The sequence below is a fragment of the Python bivittatus genome, unplaced genomic scaffold (assembly GCF_059951505.1).
Source record: "Python bivittatus isolate LINGU-HERP-01145 unplaced genomic scaffold, Pbiv_v1 ctg000020_np1212, whole genome shotgun sequence".
Classification (NCBI taxonomy): Eukaryota; Metazoa; Chordata; class Lepidosauria; order Squamata; family Pythonidae; genus Python; species Python bivittatus.
Window position 1 is genome coordinate 52408094 of NW_028277030.1, and position 21729 is coordinate 52429822.

The 21729-nt window shown below is 38.6% G+C and overlaps 1 long non-coding RNA gene across 1 annotated transcript in view; it reads left to right on the forward strand.

Annotated features, from left to right (window-relative positions):
- LOC148217058 (uncharacterized) overlaps positions 1 to 21390 on the forward strand; it is a 105722-nt gene extending 84332 nt beyond the window's left edge. Inside the window, exons 4-5 of the long non-coding RNA XR_015797919.1 lie at positions 12283 to 12319; positions 21125 to 21390. This is a non-coding gene — a long non-coding RNA (uncharacterized LOC148217058). The remainder of the gene's footprint in view (positions 1 to 12282; positions 12320 to 21124) is intronic.
- Positions 21391 to 21729: the final 339 nt, after the last annotated feature.

Below are 21729 nucleotides of genomic sequence, written 5' to 3' on the forward strand. Positions count from 1 at the left end.
TGACAAGAGCACAGTATACTTCATACAAGGTAATTTCAAATCGAGTAGTTTGTAGGAAAAAAAGATTAATCCTCAAGAACTATCAAAGCAGTATGAAATTTTTCATTAAATATACCGATCATTATGATAGTTCTGTATTTTTTGACAAGAAACTCTACAGGGAATCCTGTAGCATGGGATTTACTATTGAATTAACTTTATTAATATCAAGCAGAAAAGGAATTCAATCTTTATGGATGATCACAAAATGTAGAAATGAAGTCTTGTATCTGAAATAAAGTTTACACATGTTTTAACATGAGTTTCTGCTTAAACTAAGTATGCATGCTTTGCCAAATCTGGCTCAGGATGGGGCAACTTACAAGCCATCCAAAAATGCTCACTAGCTATCTGATGACTTCTTGGGGTTCACAGTGTTGCGGTTGATTGTAAGGACAAGCCAAAAGCACAGGAGAGCTTCTCAGTTAATATTTTTACATATGGACTGTTTGGAACATTTAGCTGGTGCAGAATGGACTCCCTTGTAGAGGCATGAAACGATGGCCGGATTTAACACTGATTCTGTGCCTGCAACACTGGGTTGTTTGGTGCAGCTTTGTGTTCAGGTCAATGTGCTAGTTATTACATTTAAAACCCTAAACGTCTTAGGACAATTGAAAGACTGCCTGAGCCTATCTACACCTGTCCATTTATGATCAACCAGAAAATCTCTTCTTATATGCCTGCAGTTAAAACCCAGATTGTCAGCCACACACACAGACTTGTTTGGTGGCAGCCACATAAGGGAGGAAGTACATTAAGCTCTCTCACTGAATATTTTTAAACAAGACCTTAAGACCTAGCTATTGAAACTACTTCTAACTGATGCTACTATTAAATTAATTTTATTGTTTGTTTGTTTTTAATTTTTGTAAATTGATTGAGGCATGGGTACATGTAACCTTTACATACAGGACAGATGGTATGGTGGCTATTAAGGTGTTGGACAGGGACTGAGAAGAGCCAGATTCAAGTCCACTTTCAGTTATGGAAGTGCATTGGGTGACTTTCAGCCAGTCATTCTCTCTCAGCCCAATCTATCTCACAGAGTAGTTCATGTGGTAAAAATTGAAGGATGGAGTTCTAGTGTATCACCTTGAACTCCTAGATAAAAGATGGGATGAAAGAGTTTCAGCCTGCTGGGCCTGAGGAAATGGACAGGGTTCATGGGGCTGTTAGTGCAGCCACCTCTGTGTTAGATCCATGTTCCTCCTGGATGGTTGGGAAATGTGGTTGGGTTCTGGCGGTGGTTAATTCCTCTTTGAGGGAGGGAGTGGTTCCACTGTCTCTTAAGGAGGTGGTATATAAGCCCCTCCCCAAGGCCTCCCCAAGGGCCATTGTTGGACCTCACCATTCTGGACAATTTTGTCCAGTTTCCTTTTTAGGGAAGGTTATAGAGAACGTGGTTGCATTTCAGCTTCAGAGTAGTCTGGAAGAAGCAAATTATCAAGACCCCTTTCAATAGGGTTCTGGCCTGGGTATGGGAATGTAATGGTATGTGGGAAAGACCTTGGGAGACAGGAGAAAGAGATGCTGCCTAGAGAATGGTCAGATAAGAGACAGCATAGCCCACAGTAGCAAAATGTGTGGGGCAAGTGGCTTACAAGGGACCCTCCCTAGTTTTTCAGGCTGTAAAGGAGACAGCAGGAGAAATGTACTTTCAGACTTGCAACATTATGTTAATGAAGCTTTAGAATAAAGTAGAATTAGCTTATCTGGTCGTGTTTCTTGTCTGGTCTACCTGGTAAGGCTGAAAGTGAATGAAACAGCATTAATCTCACTCTGGTGGAAGCAGGATATGGGTAGTGCATCCATCCTTGCTCTTCTTGACCTCCCAGTGGTTTTCAATCGTGGTATCCTTCTGGGCTGGCTCTGGGAGTTGGGATGGGTGGCATGGTGTTATGCTAGTTCTCCTCCTTCCTCATGGGTCAGTTCCAGTTCATTTTCATAGGATCCCTTCTTTGTGGGGTGTTGCAGGGCTCAGTACTCTCAGGTCATCTGACTATTTGGGGTGAGGTATCATCAGTAGGCTTTGATTCAAAATAATATATTGTGTGATTTTAATGCTAACTAGAAATCTTTGGGGGACTTTTTGTGGGAATCAGAAAAAAATGAAATTATGTTGTATGGGTTTGATGATTAGAAATAATATGAGTAAATAGAAATAATGGAAATTATGTTGTAAATTTAGAGCAAGAGTTTGATGTATATTGTTACTTATATCTGTTGCAAGGAGGGTTGGAAGTTAGTTCTTTTCTTTCTTTTGTCATTTCTCTCCTTTTCTTTTTTTTTTTCCCCTGCGCTTTTGATCTTTACTATTTTTTCCAATTTCTTTTTTCTTCTCCTTATGCTTTTTCTTAATATTAGTTCTTGTTAGTTTTTACTGTTCTTTTTAATAAAATTATTACAAGTACACACACAAACATGTATATGTATGTGTATGTGTTGTTGTATACAAATTATTTGGACTGTGGCCAAAACTGCAGGCCCACAAAATTAAATTAATTGGGAATGTTTATATTTCCATGTTTATACAGATACCAGATGGACTGAAGAAAAGTATGGTGTGGTTGGTAAATTTATATTTACTAAACCTAGGGTAGAGTATCTCATTGTGCCATCCAGTGAAGCGCATTCCAAGAATTAAGTTGAATCACCCATGTATCACAAATACAGCCATTACCAAAAAAATGCTTGGTTATTTGTTTTGTTTGTTTCTATATCCCATAATTATAGCCGGAAAAACAGATGTTGTTAAAAATACGGGTGAGGAAAGGAAAATCTGAAGACAATACCAATAAAAACTACTATGGCAATACAAAATGCTGTAATTGTATGGTACCTAATACATTTATGGTGTTTCTCTCTTTGGGTCACAACTAGATTAAAATGTTTATCCATTTATTTCTAGACACTTATGTATGTAGAGTTTGCATGAATATACCCTAAGTCCTGTATTACCACTACTCAGTGCAAGTACAGAAAGCAATGCTAGGTTTAATTACCATAGTGTTTTGGACTCATTCAATATTCATATTTAGCCTTTTAAAAGCACATTTCATATATTCAGTACATTTCACATTCATGATTGTGACAGAGATCCAGGGTTGGGAGAAATAACCATCCTTTTGCACATTTCCCTGTTCTCCGTAGTAGGTGAAAGAAGCTTCCTGACTCCCACTTCAATGTGATGTGGACAAGGCATTTATGACCGGCTGGAAAAATAAACTTTAGGTGTTAGAGAGTAATAAACCTTTGTAACTAGATAAGATCGAGGGAAAGAGCCCCAGTTTGTATCCTGCATTGTAACCTTTACAAACTCTGTTAAGTAATTCTAAGTGGGGCTCTAAATTGTAACATCTGTGGAGAGGGGTGGCGGCCAATCTGGGGAAGGTATTTAAGATTAGCCCTGGAGGAGTGAAAAGGAGGATTGGGGGGTGTTGGTGAAGTGAGCGTCTACCTTGAGTCGTTGTTGGTTTGCCTTGAACAGGTCGCCTGAGAAAGCTGCGGTCTCAAGCCTTTCCTCGGTTGTGTAAAGGGAAGTTTCTTTGTCTACTCCTCTTGCCACCAAAGCACATTTATGTAATGCTACTTAGGTGAAGAGGGTTCATAACCCTGCTTTTACTGCTATATGTTGACTGTCTGCTCCTATGGAGTAAGTTTTAATTTGCAGCTTGCTTTACCATAATCCTTTTGAGCATTAAGTAAAGCCTTGGTCAAAAAATTTTCTACTTGCTTCCTGAGTTATTCTGTCATCACGACTGCACACAACCAGAAACTAAAGAACCCAGAGAGAGAGAAGGAACTAAGGATACTTCACCCCCGTGGGTCTCTGTCACAATGATCATCTTAGAATTCCCTAAAATAGTCCTATAATGCAGGCCAATATTATTTCCTAAATGCCGATGGAAGGCAGAGAAAAGAGTAAGTGGGTGTTGAAGGAGAAAGGTTACGAATTCTGTGTTCAAAAAGGCTAAGGCTGGGGCTTAATGTATCTCATACAGCATAGTTTCTGCTTAATTAGATTAGTACTAAATTTTAGGGGACAGAAGAATAATAGGTTGAATATAAGTAGAGTAAGATCTTCAGCATAAACACATGCTATATTTGGACAATATGGAGAAAATCTATGTGGTCGCTAGGAGTTGAAAATGACTTGATGGCCCATAATCAATCCAATCAATATTTAGGCAACAAATCAGCACAGTACAATACTGCCATATATTCTAAACTAGGGGATTTTTCTCTTGTAGTTGAACATAATACCCACTTCATATGTAACATGCTGTGTCACATGTTTCTGCTTTGTTTCATGTATCAAAGTAGCATTTTCTAGGAGACTTTTTGAGTCTGTTTAAACCAGAGACCAGCATACCTTTATTGAAGCACACATTGGGTTTACTGATCAATGCAGGAGGAGAAGACAAGCCTAAAGTGGAGAGAGATTATAGTCCCTTTTTGCAGAGTTATGCAAATTACAATATGCATTCAATCAATACAGCAATTTGATTGAGTTACGGCAAAATGTGTGTTAGTGAGTCAGGATGGAGAGATAATGGGTGAATACAGTGGTGTACTTGAGCTAAACAAAGGGGTCCTCAAATGTGGTTTTGATGAGATGTTACTTTCCTTGGATGTCCTTGTTTCTCAGCGCTTCTCATCTGAATCAGCATTCCTTGTGTCTCAGTGTTTTCTGGCTGAGCTAGCAGTTTATTTTCTTTTGAGAAAGTGCATGTAGGGAGAGAGTGAGTGCCTTTGAGGAAGGGGCAATTTACTTGCCTACCCTAATCCCATTTTCTCCTTTAATCAAGTGTTTCTTGCATCTAATTAATTTATAGCTGAGATAGTGCTTTGTTTTCTCTGAGAAGTTATATCTAGGTTAGGTGCTTTTTCAGCATGACCCCCAAATTCTACTTCCACCTCATTGTACAATTCTTCCTTTACAATTCTGGGAGGGAGGGAGGGAGGGAGGAAGGAAGGAAGGAAGGAAGGAAGGAAGGAAGGAAGGAAGGAAGGAAGGAAGGAAGGAAGGAAGGTAAATGCTTCTTGCCATCCCTTAACAATACAAATAGGTTTCAGTATGATAATGAATATAACTTAGGGTGGCACAAGATTTGGGGTATATAAGTGACAGCTTTCAGAGTGGATACAGTTCAACATCCTTGAAGCCCAACCTGACTACATGTAATTCCTGGCTGACCTCTATGTTCATATAAATATTCAGTTGGTCCTGTTTGTAAGCAACAATCAGAAACATGAGTATGGTCTTAAGTTAAAGTTTTCTTTTCAAAATAAATCTTTAAAATATTATTTTGACTCTTTCTTGTTGGATTTGGATAAGAGTAGTGAACGGATCCAGAGTTTCATCTATATTCAAGATGTTGGGTCTGGCTAACACTGAACTACACAGCAAGTGAGTAGAGCTGCAGTAGTCCCACAAGAGTTTGGACCAGAGATTCCCAGCTAGTATTCTTAGTTCCCCTCACACCCATCTAGAGGATTGTTAATCAAAGAATGAAGCTGAACCCTTGCATATATTTTAGACATCTATGCCCACCATCTCCGGTATATCAGAATTAAGAATGTGTTTTTATGTGCAGCATATATCAATAATTTCATAATCCACCACTGAGATACCACATGGAAACCAGTGCCTCTGCTCCTTTGCAGCATCAGAGAGATTGCCTATCATCATGGCTGCCCAGTCCCTGATTCTTTCCAAAATCAGCCAAATATTGCCCCTCTGGAATGTCCTAAAAAGAATACCAGGGCTCATCATGTACAGAATTAGGATGGGAACATTGTGCAATATAGTGCAAAACGTAAGTAGGTAAGAGTAGTTCAAAAAGTAAGTTAGAAAAATATGGAAGCAGAAACACAAATATAAACTTACATGACATCACTGTGTGTGTGTTCATGTGCGCATGCTTTTTTAAAGCCTTAAATATTGAGGGATGCTGAATATTATCCATCTCAGAAGACAAAATATGACTGACAAATTTCACTGCATTATCACAACTACAGAAGCAGCTGAACATGTCAGAAATGACCGATGTCCATTGAATCTGTTCTGTTTGGCTAGATCTACATTTAGTTTAAGAAAAAACCAAAGCAGGGAAAGTGAAGATTAATAACAACATATCCCTTTTATTTAGTGTGTTAATGGATTCATCTGACATTCAGAAGATAGATCATATTAAACATCAGTAAAAAGGTGAGGGATCTTGTTAGCATGGTTCACACAACAGCCAGATGCAGAACATTTTAGAGAAACCAACTTGTAAATTAAAACAAAATTTATATCAGTGAGCTTCTCATCTTTTCCTATTTCTTCAGAAAAAAGAGCCATTTCCCAGTCTAATGCTTTTAGGCTTTCTATTTGAGGTTCCCTGAATTCAAACCAGCATGAATCACAAAAAGCCAATTACTGCAAAGTGTTGCCATGCCGGCAATGGCATTCACATTTCTTTAATATTTCCATGAACCTTATTTCTCCTGTGAGTGAGTATAGCTTCTGCTGCTTGTTCATACTTGGTGGCCAGGATACGAGTAGCTGTCAGACAGCCATAGTTCCCCTTGCTAATTTCAAGGTCTATTGAACAGTACTGCTGTGGCAGGACTATCCTTCAGCATTTAGTAATGGACTCAGCAGGGGGATGGAAGGGGAAAAACACCTAAGGAAATATATAGATAATACCAATGGGGGCGGGGGGAGAGGAATGCTTTTATGGAAGTATCCACTGTTACTCACTTCATTACTATGAGCAAAACAAGTGTCAGGAGTGAAGTCTAAGACTTTGAAACTTGATCAGCTGCCAACACACATTAATACAAAGTAGTCAATTTGTAGGACTCAACACTATTACACATTTGTAAAGGCTCCAGTGAAGGGGAATTGTTCCATTTATCACCATTATGCATGCTTGTAATTTCTTGACCTGTTTGAATAATGCAGTTTGGGAAGGTCTTTAAAGATAGTGGCAGATTAAAGAAGAAGACTCTATTTAGAATGATTTTTACAGAGCATACTATCCTTGTAGGAACCAAATACTGAAAATATATGAAGTATACATAAAAACCTTGGTTTTATAGGATGCAGAGATCAGCATCAACCTTGCACATTCTGGGTTAATATATAACTCTCTTGCTTCATTGTATGGCATTAGACTCCATCCATTATCTGTGGCATGACACCATATAAGCATCACTGAAATAATGATCCAAATTCCATATTATGGCAATACTTTTATTAAGTCAGACGGTTCAGGATCACAAAATAGTATGCAAATGGTAGCGTCCCCAAGAACCCTTTATTAGGCAAGGCAGGAAGTAAAGCATAAAGGGGAGAGAAACAGAAAAATGTTCAGACTCTGAATTTAGCTACAGTTTCGAGGGAATGTGGGTCTAGTTGCAGATGTTAACATTAGATTCTATAAAACGCTGAGGTTGTTTGGGAAGATGCTCACAAGGCTTACTTAATTAGAATTTATGAGCAAAAGTAGGTGGACATCCAGTGTTGAAGCCTTGTTCCATCAGAACAAGAACCAAAGCCAAGTGCATGCAAACCTTTCACCCCTTTGTTTTAGATTGGGAAGGATGGAATCTCTTTTATTTGCCAAACTACTATGAATCATCAGAGACCTACCAGTACATCCTGGTCTATCATGTATTCATGCCTGGACTATTTGGTCTACAGTCTTTCCAAATGCCCCTGCAAAGAAAACAACCATGATTCATTTAAGATGAACATTATTTCTGGATTGTCAAAAATATTGTCAACACTACTGACATTCAGGAAGGCAGTGAAGACACTTCTTTTTTTTTTTTTTAGTGGGGATTTACCATTTAAATCAAGTGGTATTTGGGCAGCAATTTTTGGTTATGTTCTGATATTTTTATGGTGTGTTATGGTGGTGATGAGCTTGTTCTTTGTTGGGAGGGTAGCAGTAGTTGTGAAGGGATGGATGATTTAATGTTTCCATATGGTGTACCACTCAGAGTCATTTTGAAAGAGTAGCATAGAAGCTTTGTAAAATGCATACATCTTCCAAGAATATAGAGATTTCTATTTTTGCAACTGATTATATCCATTGAAGGACTCTACAGTTCTCTAATCCTTTTCAAAAATGATTGGATGCTACTATCCAGTTCTATTCCTTTTCCCCATGATGACTGGTGAAACTAAACTAAATTCCAGGATAAAACCCATAGGTTGCTTGGAAGATATCTTAACATGAGGTCACCTAAACTAAATCAATTTAAACCTCCAAAATAATGAGATTGCAAACATGATACTAGAGAAAATTCATAAGCTGCTTTCATCTCATGGTGTTCTGAGTGACATTATGCAGAGAATATAATTAACTGTGCTGTATTATATCATAAGTAGCAGGTTAAGAGATTAAGAACCATCTGTTAGTATAAGCAGACATAGCACCACAACATGTAGTAAGCTAAATAAAATCTTGGTAGACACTGAGTTACAAGGTAAGAATCTGGGGGGAAAAATCCATCCAGTCATAGCACTATAATTGAAACCACAAAATAGATGTTAGGGAGAGAATATGTAAAGGTGACAACAGCATGAAAAGCTGAGCTTGAGATGAGGCTTATTTATAAGGGACAATGTATCTATGGGATAACACAATTTCAAGGCCTACAAAGAGGAACAAAATAAAAGAAGAGAAATCTCTTATTTTAACAGAAGGATTGACACATGTTGATATCTATATAAAATTAAGAATTCAGATTGGTGGAATGAAATATTATACAGTGTCTTCTGCTCTGTCCTAGAACTGCCAACCACCTACCCCATCTGAATATTTGCTCCAGTAAGCACTGGACGACAACTGCTCCCTCTTGCTCCAGCAGATACTCCTCCATGAAATCAGAAGAGATCTTCATGGTATATGGAGGACTGCAGGGCAAGTAGGAATTGAACACTTCCCATTTCCATAAGGAGAAGGAATTAACTGGATTTATCTAATAATATATTTTTAAAAATAAATTATTCCTTCATTATCTGCCTAAAGAACATGTCTGCAATATACGAACAAAGAGTTTTAAGGAAATAATTTGTCTGCAACAGAATATTTCCATCTTGAATTGTCCCATCACTTCTTATCCATCCAGTGATATGAGCATGGGTTTCCTGCAGTCAGATCTACAGAATTACAAAATATAAAAACATATTTTGTAAGACATAGCTAAGTGTTTATGTAAATTAACTGGGGAGGTGAAAACTCAACATGGAAGCATTACTGACACTTGACATCAAAGGCAAACAATAGTGTGGTACCATATGGAATTTATTCAAGTTCGTCAATCTTGAGTAAATGTGTACAGTTCTCTGTGACATTAACTCTGCCATCTATGTATTTGACTAGTCCTACCTGTTCAGTGTGACTCCTATCTGCTTGATGAAAATCAGAGAGGTGATAGGAAGCTGGGTATGAATGCTAGTTAATACTTTGGACAGTGGGCAATGCCAACTGCCTGAAGTTAGTGAAGCTCAAGCAGCCATCCCTCAACCCAGCCTATCTCCAATCTTCCCTTCTGGGGGGAAGGTTGTTGAGAAGGTGGGAGGCTGCAGCTGCAGAGACACTGGATGAAGTTCATTATCTGGACTCTCTTCAGTCAAGATTCAGTGAAGTTATTATGCTGAGGCTACACTGACTGCCCTTGTAGTGACCAGTAGCAGGACTGAGATAAGAGGAGTGTGACTCTTCTTGCCTTGCTCTATGTCTCAGCTTCCTTCAATACTATCAATCATGGTATCCTTCTGGACCATCTGCAAAAGCTGGGAGTGGGAGAGACAGTGTGTTGCCATGATTCTCTCCTTCCTGAGTCCGCAGTTCCAGCCAATTGGGCAGAAGAAAGAGGTCAAGACTCAAGCTCTGTGATTTAAGATGCCACATAGCTTGGGCCCTTTATTCTTTGATATCTACATGATGTCATTCGTTGACATGGGGTGAAGTTTCATCAATATGTTGATCATACTCAGTTGTATATCTCCACACTAGGCTGAACAGGAGCTGCAGTCAAAATTCCATCTCGGCCTATGGTGGCTGTTAGTATATGGATGGGTAAAACATGCTCAAACTTAATCCCAGCAAGATGAAGTAGATGTGGATTTGGAAGCCTTGTGATTATGGAATAAGGATTATGGATTTTAGTAAGACTAAAGTAAGAGTTCTTAAGTTCTGGAGGAATTGTGCAGACTCCTCCAGAACATACTAGCAGTCCAGGGGTTCTTCTGGGCTACCATTTCACACAGCAGGTGAAACTATGGCCAGGAGGCTTTTTGCACAACTTTGGCTTATGTGCCTGTTGTGGCCCTTGTAATGGGAAGCTTTAATAACAGTCCCTCATGTCCTTATCTCTTCACAACTGGACTCTTGCACCCTGTTTTACATAGAGCTGCTCTTGGAAGCCATTTGGAAACTGCAGCTGGTCAAAAATTCAGTAGCCGAGGTAATGATCGGCTTTATTTGGTTTGCCTGTATAATGCTTCTACTACACATCTTGGTTTACCAGGTTTACTTACTTGGTTATTTGGTTTACCAATAAGCTCTGGGCATATTTCAAAGTGCTGGTTGTTACCTTTAAAGCCTTCATGTCTTAGGAATTGGTATCATCAAGATTGCCTACTCTGTGTGGAATCTGCCACCCAATGATATTGAAGAGGTAAGGCATATTATGGTCCCTCCTGCCAGGGATTGTTGACTTATGGGTAACTGGAGGCGAACTTTCTTGGTTAGGGCCTTCCACCTCTAGAGCCCCTAGAAATAAAGATTTTCCAAAAGTCAGTTGGAAATGGTATAGAGATGTGATTATTTGTTCCTGAGGTAAAAGAGGCAGCAGGACTTTTTAGTGAGTATTATCATCTTATGAGAATCATACTGTAGTTTCTTATTGATTATGTATTGCTATATGACTTGATGTGATGGAATGGAATTAGACTGATGTCAGGCCTAGCCCGAGGAACTCCAGGAGACCATGCAAGTTCTGTTCAGCAATGTTTATTAGCTACAACCTCTATCAAGAATCTTCCCAGACTGAAAACTCCGTTCCCACAGTAGCTATGAAAACAGAGTGAATTCCTCAGGGAGGTGCCAGCCTCATCCTCTTATCTCTTCCTCATCCCTCTGGAGATGAAAGAGGATGCTTGCCTCCCTGAGTGTGGCCTTCATAATTCCATTCCATCACACTTATGTTTTAATCCTAATTACTGGAGAGAGACATTTTAAACAGTGCAGAATCTGATCAATTGGAGCTGCATAGATGTCTAAGAGTGTGTGTGTGTGTGTGTGAGAGAGAGAGAAAGCGTAAATAGGTGGCTATTTTTATCAGTGCATTAATCTAGGTTACATAGACATACCGTATTTTTCCGTCAATAAGACGCCCCCATGTACAAGACAACCCCCACTTTTCCAACCCAAAATTAAGAAATCAATATTTTAAAGATAGTGCAGAACACATTTTTATTTAGTAATTAGTTAACATTTACCTGATACACTCAGTGGGAGGAGGTCCAAACCGTCTGTCTGCAGCTCTATTTCCAGGCTCTTTTGCATAACTGATTACATTCAATCACGAGTGAAACTGCCAATAGCTTGTCTCTGCAAACAGACTTCCTCTAATTGGTTTGTTCAGCATCAGCTGACGTCAGTTACATAAGGCTCGTGATTGGAGGAAGTCTGTTTGCAGACTCAAGCTATTTCACTCGTGATTGGAGGCTAGAAATAGGAGGAAGCCCTTTTGCAGAGACAAAGTATGGGCAGTTTTGCCACCGCGCGGTTCTCTCCTCGGCTGACTTCCTTGAATAAGATGCCCTTCAATTTTTAGCGTAAGGATTTTAGAAAAAAGTATCGTCTTATAGTCAGAAAAATACGGTAATAACATGCTCATTCAACATAGATGTGTGATGATCAAATACATTTCTGATGACTGAGGTTTAACTAATGAAATTCCTGGTTCTATTTTCAAAAGTTTTTAACTATTTTCTTAAAGTTTGTGGATATTATTTAAACAATGGATTGCTAAGAACTGTCATTAAGAAAATAAGAAAATGTCATTTGAGAAAATTAAGAAAGTGACAGTTCTTATGTAAAGAAGGTAAGTGCCTTCTGTGTCACAGTGCCTGCCTTTTAAAACAGCATGCCCCCAAAATTAGAATGGCCCTGACTTTTTTTACCTTGAAAACCTTTTTTTTTCCCCTCTTTCTCTCTGCATTGCATCAAGGTGCTGAATAAGCCTGTCCTGAAACAGTTTGGGGAATGTAAGTATAACTGTCTTTTGGCCTTAGTTATGCTGTACTGTGTTGTGCATTATTTTATATACAGGTATGTGTATGTATGTATGTGTGTGTATATACACACACACACACAATTATTAATTTTTTGTGTTCTTGATCCTGACAGCCACCCAGAGTTGCAATTTATGAGTTAGGTGGTCATATACATCATATCAATCAGTTCATCAGTCTGAATTTTAATTAAACTTCCTTCAGTTTCCTACAAATTCAGATAAAACTATTGTTCACAATTCTCATTTTGAGCCATTAAATTTAAAAATATACAATCTTTAAAATTCTACTTTCTACTTACTTACCTGAGAAGGCACCTTTGATATAAGAAATGTGCTTTTTGGTCTTTATAATGCATCTTGATTTTCAATCAATGTTTTTCAGTAAATCTAGTATATGATGATAGATACCAAACCACATATGAAGGAGCCTTCAATCTAATCTTGCTATAATTGATTGAAAAAAAAAATGACAAGAGGTACTAATCTCTTTCACCCAAAGCACTAAAGAATTATCTTTCTTAAAATACGCTTGGGCACAACACATTAAAACAGACATTCCATCTCTGCTTGTAATGATATTTTTAAAAGCAGAATTGTTACCCCCTGAACATAAAATTGCATCATTTAACTTAATATGCTGATTTAAAAGTGGAAATACTTGCCCGACAGATGGTACTGCCAAGGGAACAGAATCTTAGACCTTTACTATTATTGCAATCCAAATGCATTCTCAGCCTCTCTGGTTGTCTTACAAAGTTACTAAAAACATTACATATTACTAAAACATTTTGTTAAAGTAGAACTTTATGCAGCTGTTCTTTTTTGTGAAACATTGGAGAGGACAGGGGGCAGGGTGCCTTCAAGTCATCTTGGCTTCTGGTGACTACATGGAGAAGCCCATGCAGTTTTCTTACAATATTTTTCAAACATGGTTTACTCTTAGTTTCTTCTTTCCTTCCTAAGCCTGAGAGAGAGTTTCTAGATCAAAGTCACTCAGCTGGCTTTGTCCCTAAGGCAGGAGTACAACTCATGTTCTCTGGTTTCTAGCCTGGTGACTACATAGCATTCATAAACTTGGGGAATATTAATTACAACTAATATTTTCCAAGTTTTCAGACTCCAGAAGTATTCATTCATTTCCTTTGTCTTTGTAGTTTCTTTTGTGCTGACAGCAGCAAACTCAATCCACAGGAAACAAGGTCCAATAATCTACATGCTTATAGAGCATCTAAATGATCAAGAACACTTGGAGCCTGAAAAAATTATATATGCTAATGTGATAAGCAGACATGAATTGTTACAATCAGCCACCATTTGTGAAACTCAAATCAGCAGCATCCGCCTTTCAAGATTAAATATACATCTAAAGTAATCATCTTCCTGAAACTGATGTGTGGGCACATGCAAATTACTTGGTTAAACCTCAGACAGGCCTAAGTCTAAATACTTGTGAAGCATGGACCTTTCAGATCCCTAGACAATCAAGTTAAGTCTTTGTATTTTATTACATGGAAGTCAGATGGGCAAAGGTTATTAATCTCTAATAACTCATTCTAATCATTGCATTAAGACCAGAAATAGCTGAATGACATCCAAAAGGGCATTTCCAGAATTCCTTTGGTTTTGGCCTAGAAATACTTCACATACATGCACACGTACAATTCTTAATAGATCATTACAGCCAGATAATATATCCTGAATTAATTATCAGCAATCCCAGTTTGAAGACCTCATGCACACACACACACACACATAAAGGGGTAGTCGACACTGAATTCATCTGATATATTGAGAACTATTTGCTGGAATTCATGCATTTCAGTATAGACTTCTACCTACTTATATATTCTAAGTGCAGAATTTTCCCCCAGGAAGTAACATTGTGCAGACCCTAATGCAGAAAGCTAATTTGTACATTGGAAGAGCTTCTTCCGTCCTTGTTTACATAGCCATTGATTCACCTAACCTTTTATTTTTAGAGCAGTGACCCACTGGGACTCTTCTACACTTATTGTAGCTTTGCTTTCACTGGCTGATATACTATGTCCTCTCTCTAAAACAAAAACAAAAAACAAAAAAATAAGATCAAGAAAACCTTTAGAGGGCAAGCAAGCAACCACTGGAAAGGTAGAGATAAAAGCAGACTCAAGACATGGGTACTGCTCACACGTCCCTTGACTCTACAGTTATCGGAACACAAATAGCTCAGCTACAAACGCTGGATCTACCCTTAGCTATTTGTCATAATTTGAACATGCTGTAGTTCATAAATTTTGAACACAGAAAACCTGAAGTTCAAAAACCCACTCCTCTATTTGCTTAAATGGGTAGCCTTGGGCGTGTTATTCTCTCTCAAGCAATCCACGTTCAGCTTCATTAATGATAGAAAGCATCAGAGAACATCTTTCTATGCCTCTTTTTTCTTGTTTTCTTTAAAGTATTTTCCTCTGTAGCAGTAATGACAGTGCATTTACTCTTTTCTGGGATCATGTCTCCCATAGCTGTATCTGAAGGCTGTGGAAAAAGTGTGTACAATTTTCACATGTCCAAGAATAGGGTGTAAGACCTGGGTAGCACTTCTAACTATTCTAGCTGGAAGAGGAATCAGCATATAATATTACATCAATTATGCTGCAAGAATATATAGATTGTTTGTTGGTCTACAAGTAATAGTCACACATGTGATACAAAAATGTGACTGATTTTGTCATGTTCCAATAAAGGCTATTACCTGCTACAGTTTTGCGAAGTCTTCCAAGGAGCTGTTTTACAAAGCTTGGAAGCATGGATTAAGCACCTCTCTTTGAATCATTCAAAAAGCCACATCTCTGCAAACCTTACATACCATTTGGGTGCTTCTTCTGATTTGGTGAAACACAGTGGCTTTACATATATGTGCAGATGCAGACAAGCAGGAGCAGCTTACAAAGTAACTGGGTAAGCCTTACAAAAGACATGGCAGCTTTAATTCTCCGAAGAGAGGCTCCTCCATACTGTGAAGCCCCCTTTCAAAGTCTCTGCACAGCTCTATTACTGGCCCAGGAGTAGCCAACATATAGACTCAGTGCCATAGACTTAGTCATTTCCCACATTAATCCAAGGCCCCAACAGGTAGCATCCAAAGTTAACAAAACTACTAGGAAAGAAACAAATAATAATGCATGAGTATCTTATTTCTACTAGGTAATCAATAAATATAATAACTACAGTATCGTTTTATTAAAGGAGAGGATTGATTTCACAGAGCATACTAGTTCAATGCAGCAATTTACAAAAGCAATTCTAGTGTATAATACATACGGTATCTAAAGATGAAATTATTCAAACTAACAAAATCCTTCCCGTCTTGTCTAACATTCTGAATGATCAAGGTCTGATCTTCTAACAATTCCTTTTATGTGCAAGATAAAACCTATAAAATGATGAAAGAAAGAAAGAAGTGAACAGGAAATAGAAACAAATAGCTTTTTCCTGATAATCCTATGAAATTCAAAAGTATTCTTTGTTCCTCTGCCAGAGCCAACTGTAGTTCAAGTATAATAGATGGTGGCTTTAATACCCTTTTATTCGTTCCCTTTCGTATTAAACAAAGCCCCCGTCCAGAAATTATTTGAGCCCCCTTGAGGAAGAGCACTGTACATCTTCCTCTCTGCCAGAGAGATGACATAATGCATGAGCTAGAGATTCCACTTAAGGATCTAATCATGCAAGGCCAATCTTGTACACTTGGGCCTCTCAATGAGGAGATTTTTAAAAATCACCCGGCAAGATATCTGCACAACCTTTTGTTCTTATGCAGTAGCTAGCATTTATGGTATCCAATCTGTGTGGCACAGAGGATGGTGTCCTGCTTTTTTCTGTTTGCAAAGAGCCTGGGCGACTGTATGAAGAGACAGGAGGCCCTAAGAAGATGTAACTGAATATCCTTCCTCACCTAAACATTTGGCCGCATAGACCAGTTATACAAAATTAGACTCAGATCTAAGCTTCCTGTTTCTAATTTGAGTCTTACCATATGCACGTTTCTCTTAACATTAATTTAAATATTAAGGCTACAATCCCTTATTACTGCTGCACTTCTCTTCTATAGGAAGTCTGTTGCTGGCAGGGCACTGGAAAAGTTGGAATCCTCTGGGGTTGGAGACACTTTGCTGGGGGCTCCTAAGGCTTGATGGAATGCTAATATTTCTCTGTTCAGGTTTCCTCTCATTTGCCCACAGTTCAGTGGAGCATGAGGTAACTGAATGTTGCTAAATGTTGGATTTGGTTTAGGAGAAGTTATCTGTGAACTGTACAAGAGGTTGACCTCTGTTGCTGATGGAATGATATGGACAATTATTTCCTGGAAATCCAAGCCAACTTTAGATATCTCCAACTGCAATATTAATAGCAGATTCCATGTTAAGGCTACAGAAGCTGCTGTTTCTCAGAAGGGTCCCTGCAATTTACAATAGGGTTATAATTGTTGTGTTGTTGCTTGCTGATTCCACATGCTGAATTTTTGTAAACTACTTCTTCAGATTTACTCCAATCCCTAATCTGCAAGGAGAAATATTGGGTCCAAGTTTGCTTGTTTTCATAGTGAAGGAAGAAAAATAAGTGAAATAAAGGCAAAGGAAAATAGAGGGGGAGACAAACTTTAACTGTCATCTTCTGCTTTCATAACTAGCCTTATATCCTGTGCACTTCTTGCCTAGGGCTTTTTTCCTTTCACAGAGACAAGCATGGAGATATGTTGAAATTGCTCATAATTGCTAGTCCCTCATTACTGTATCATATGATTAAGCCCTATGCTAATCTCATACAAGTACCAGTGCTATGCCTTCATCTGGAAGGCTCTCTTAACTAAGACGTCTTCCATGTCCATCTGAACAGTGGCTAATGAGCACAGTTCTGAAGTGTTTTGAAGCTATTCTAACCATGTCTTCTTTTTTATCAGCTCCTTCCAGTCTATCCTTTTATTCTATTCCCTAAAAAACTCCCCCTCACCCACCATCACAACATTCCAGTGTTTGCTAATGCTCACAGGAATATTTCTTCTACTCCCTTAGATTTATTTATTTCTCCTCCCTCTGTCCCCCAAATCTGTGTTTCTGCAAAGCATGAGATTCCCATAAGATGATGAAGATTTTCTCCTGTGCATGGATAATACATATGGATTAGCATTCCATGCTGAAATCTGCAGGTGAATTGAATTATACTAACTAGTATGAACCACCTTAAATGATTGAACCAAAGAAATTCTTATATAGATACCCAAAACCTAAATTAAGAACCATCTGATACATAAACAACTGCAAAAGAAGCTATTCTCTAACAGGAAATATTATATATTTATTTAAGAAAAAAACCATATGCCCTTAAAGGTGGTTCAGTTGATACTATTCTTTTATCATCTGTGTTGGTGAAATAACAAGTACCAGTTGCATAGAATATCTTTCTATCTGAAGGAGAGCAATACGCATCTTGAAACCCTTGTTGCTCTATGTATTCATATTATCAATTAATTAATCTCTGAAAACATTTTGGATCCCATCTGGAAAAAGAATTGTAATTATTGTCCTATCCAGGAAAGGAAATAGGACATTGTATCATCTATAATTTAATACATACAGGCACACATTTGTAATCTAGGAAGTCTAGCCTTACTTCCAGATGTGTGTATCTGTATATTTTGGAAATTAGAATTGTTTGCATGATACACTTAATGATACAGGGATCTATAGTATATAAATATGAAAACCTCATGACCACTGGTCCATGAAGGCAAAAGAAATTGTAGTTTGTAGAAAGAGCCTAGTTAAGAGCCTGGCTTTCTGCTTTCTGGGGTCAACTCTATCATTGGAAAGAGATAATGATAGAGCAGGCACCAGTATTGGAAACAGTGTCAAGATATTAAAACAGAGCTATGTACAAGATACTGAAACAGCTATATACAGGAATATGTGTTTGGGGTCGTTGTCTTGCTGCATGGCTCACTTTTTCTTGAGCTTCAGTTCATAGACAAATACCCAGATATTTTCCTGAAGAACTTGCTGGTACGATTCAGAATTCATTGTTCCATCAATGAAGCAAGCCATCCTGGTCCAGAGGCAGCAAAACATGCCCAAATCGTGATACTACCACCACGTGAAATAAGGTTCTTATGCTGGAATGCAGTGTTTGCCTTTTACCAAACTCCTGAGGAGAGTGACATTGTGTTGAATTGCCTCCATTTGTATACAATCTGTCTGACAGTGGACTGGTGAATTCAAACTCTTTGGAAATAGCTTTGTAATTTTTTCCAGGCTGGTAAGCATCAATACCTGTTTTTCAGAGGTCCTCAGAAACCTCCTTTGTTCAAACTGTGACACACTTCCACATCCCTGTGTTGTGAAGATAAGACTTTGATAGTGAATACCCAGAATTCTGTTCTTTAAATAAGGCAGGATCTCCACACTAATCGCTCATTATTATTCCATTGATTGAAACACCTGACTCTAATTTCCCTTCAAATGAACTGATAATTCTAAAGGTTCACATACTTTTGCCACACACAATTATGTAGCTTTGGATCATTTTCCTCAATGAATAAATGAACAGGTATCATGTTTTTTAATCATTTGTTTAACTGGCTTCTCTTTATGTAGTTATAGGACTTGCATGGAGAACAGATCATGTTTTAGGTTATATTTATGCTGAAATCTAAATTCAAAAGGGTCCACAAACTTTTAAACACCACTGTAAAGTGTGCTAAGGTTAGTGCTGTGCAGAGTTTAGAGAGAGTTATATAGTATAAGTACCTCACCCATCTGTAGAAAGGGGCCTCACTACATCAGGAACACAGTTGGGCTTCCAGATCTCAGGCGCGTTTGTTACACACGCTGCTCCCAGGTTCAGCTTATGGTCACTCACTCACACACTCACAGCCTGTTGAGGCACGCGGATCTTGTCAGCCCCCCTTGCTTTCTACCTGGGTTTTCCAGATAGGTGCGGCTAGAGCAGACAAGACACACAGCCCTGGTCAACAGCCGGGAAATAATTAGGGACACACGGAAATCACTTCCAACCGAACACTCAGGAACAAGAGGTTCTTTGTAATACATGGAGACCCAGTGAATTTAAAGTAACAGCAAAACTTTACTGGTTGCAAGGTACATTTGCTCTTTCTCACACACACACACACTCATCCACACTTACCCATGTCCTTCCCAATTAGGCTGCCAGGCACTAGCTAGAGGGACGGAAGCCAAGTCTGGATTCAAAGATGACTCAGATGACTCAGAAGACTCAGACAACTCAGAGTGGGCAAGCTTTGGGACCCCTTTTATCCCCAAAAGTCCTTGCTTTGTTGATTTACAAGTTGATGGGATTGGGGTGAGGGTTTCCATGTGCTCAGGCCCAATTTCTTTTGTCTGGTTCAGGTCCTTTGTTTCCTTAACGACTTGCTTCCTTCTTATCCACCTCCCCAAAGGGATCTCATAGACAAGATTCCTGGCTTTTGTCCTCTCTGCTTATGTGCCTGCTTCATCTTTAGGTTATGGCAGCTTCAGCCTAGTCTCACACGTTGCCTAATGAGTTGAGTGTTCAGTAATAGCCCATAATTAATAAGGCCTCCCTCTTTTTTCTTCGTTCTTTTTCTTCCTTTTTTAATACTATTATGTTTATGAATTCTGAGCTGATATTATATTGTTATTGCCACTGTATGCATACATTTTCTTAATTAGTTTGATAATTATAATTATAAATATAGTATGCTGGATGAGGTCCTGTATGAGGATGGCAGCCTTTATTCATGAAGAAATAATTGGAGGAGACAGTTTAACAGGAGAAAAGGGAAGGGAAGGGAAGGGAAGGGAAGGGAAGGGAAGGGAAGGGAAGGGAAGGGAAGGGAAGGGAAGGGAAGGGAAGGGAAGGGAAATTGGATAGGCCTAGTGAAAGAATTCTTATGAAATCCACTGACCAAAGAGAAAAATTGCAGAATGGATGGCAGCAGGCTTTGCCCTGGCCTGTGAGCTAACATGTTGGTCCCTGGATTGAGTAGATGCATGTTGCTTGACTTAGGTTAACTGATAGGCTGCTGTAAAGCTTTGCATTTGCTTTTTAGTGTAAGATAGAGCTAGGCAGTTACTTCATGAAGCCTGAGAGAGTGTTTCTTCTGCTGACTGCAGCTATGTGCTGATAAGGAGTGGAGAAGAAGCTACTACAGTCCAGGGCAAGGGTGAAAATGGAGTGAAAAGAGAAAGACTGGCAAGAACAAAAATGTATTAAAAATGAAATTTGAGGGACTGAAAGGAAAGCCTGGGCAGAAGAGAAAAATAGATTGAAAATGAAGTCAGAATGGGAAGGAGCAGAACAGGAAATGGAAAATGGAAGGGGAAGAAGAATTGTGAATGGGCAGGGTAGACAGTGTGTTTGGGAGTGGAGAGAGTGAGTGGATTAGATCACTATGCAATGAACTTCATGCTTTTTTCTGGTTTGTTGTTGCTGTTATTATTATTGTTGATCACACAGTCAGCCAGATGTTTAGACTGGATTTGGCTTTTTTATGCACCTATCAAGTCCTTCCCAAGGACCTGGATAGACAGATGCTGTTGATTGATGGGATTAAAGGTGTCATTGTAGGATATAAATTGTTCCAAGTAAAGCTGCCTTTTGCAATTGACTGATGGTGATTTTGTCAATGCCAATGGTCTTCAGGTGGTATTCCAGATGTTTGGGAATTGCACCCAAGATTGCACTATTACTGTAGATACTATCTTTGCTTTCTTTTGCCACTGTCTATTTCTATTTGCAGGTATCATCATCGTCATCATCATCACTACTACTACTATTATTATGGGACCTACAGAAAAATCAAATCCAATAGAAAAAAAATGTTCTATTGCACTTGAAGTTTATTTACACAGATTTTCTCCATGTTCATCTATGACTATTCAGTTCCAGCTTTTATTGATGTCATTAGACATAGAAATCTTGCCAGCATTACTGTGACATAAAGCACGAGTTCTAATCATGGATTACTATATCACAGTGTTTCATCAGGTATCCTTCCAGATCTAATTTCCCCAGTGTCAGTTCTAGTTGATACTTCTTTTCATTATACTGTGTTGAATACTGGCTTGTCTTACCCAGGTCTGCCTCTTATAACTGGCAGCAGCTTTTTAGTATATCAATCAGAGGAGTGTTAATCGTTCACATGATTAAAAAAAAAAATCTCTGTATCTGATTTTGTATGATAAGTAGCACAGGCATAAACTAGGATGGAAGCACCAAAGCATTTTTTGGAACCAGCTTTCCAATAAAATAGGAGCATGTCGAATGAGGTTTGGAAAGTAGAAGACTATGAGGATGTATCATCCTGAATGGCACACTCTTGGATGTGTCATCCTGTATCTGTTA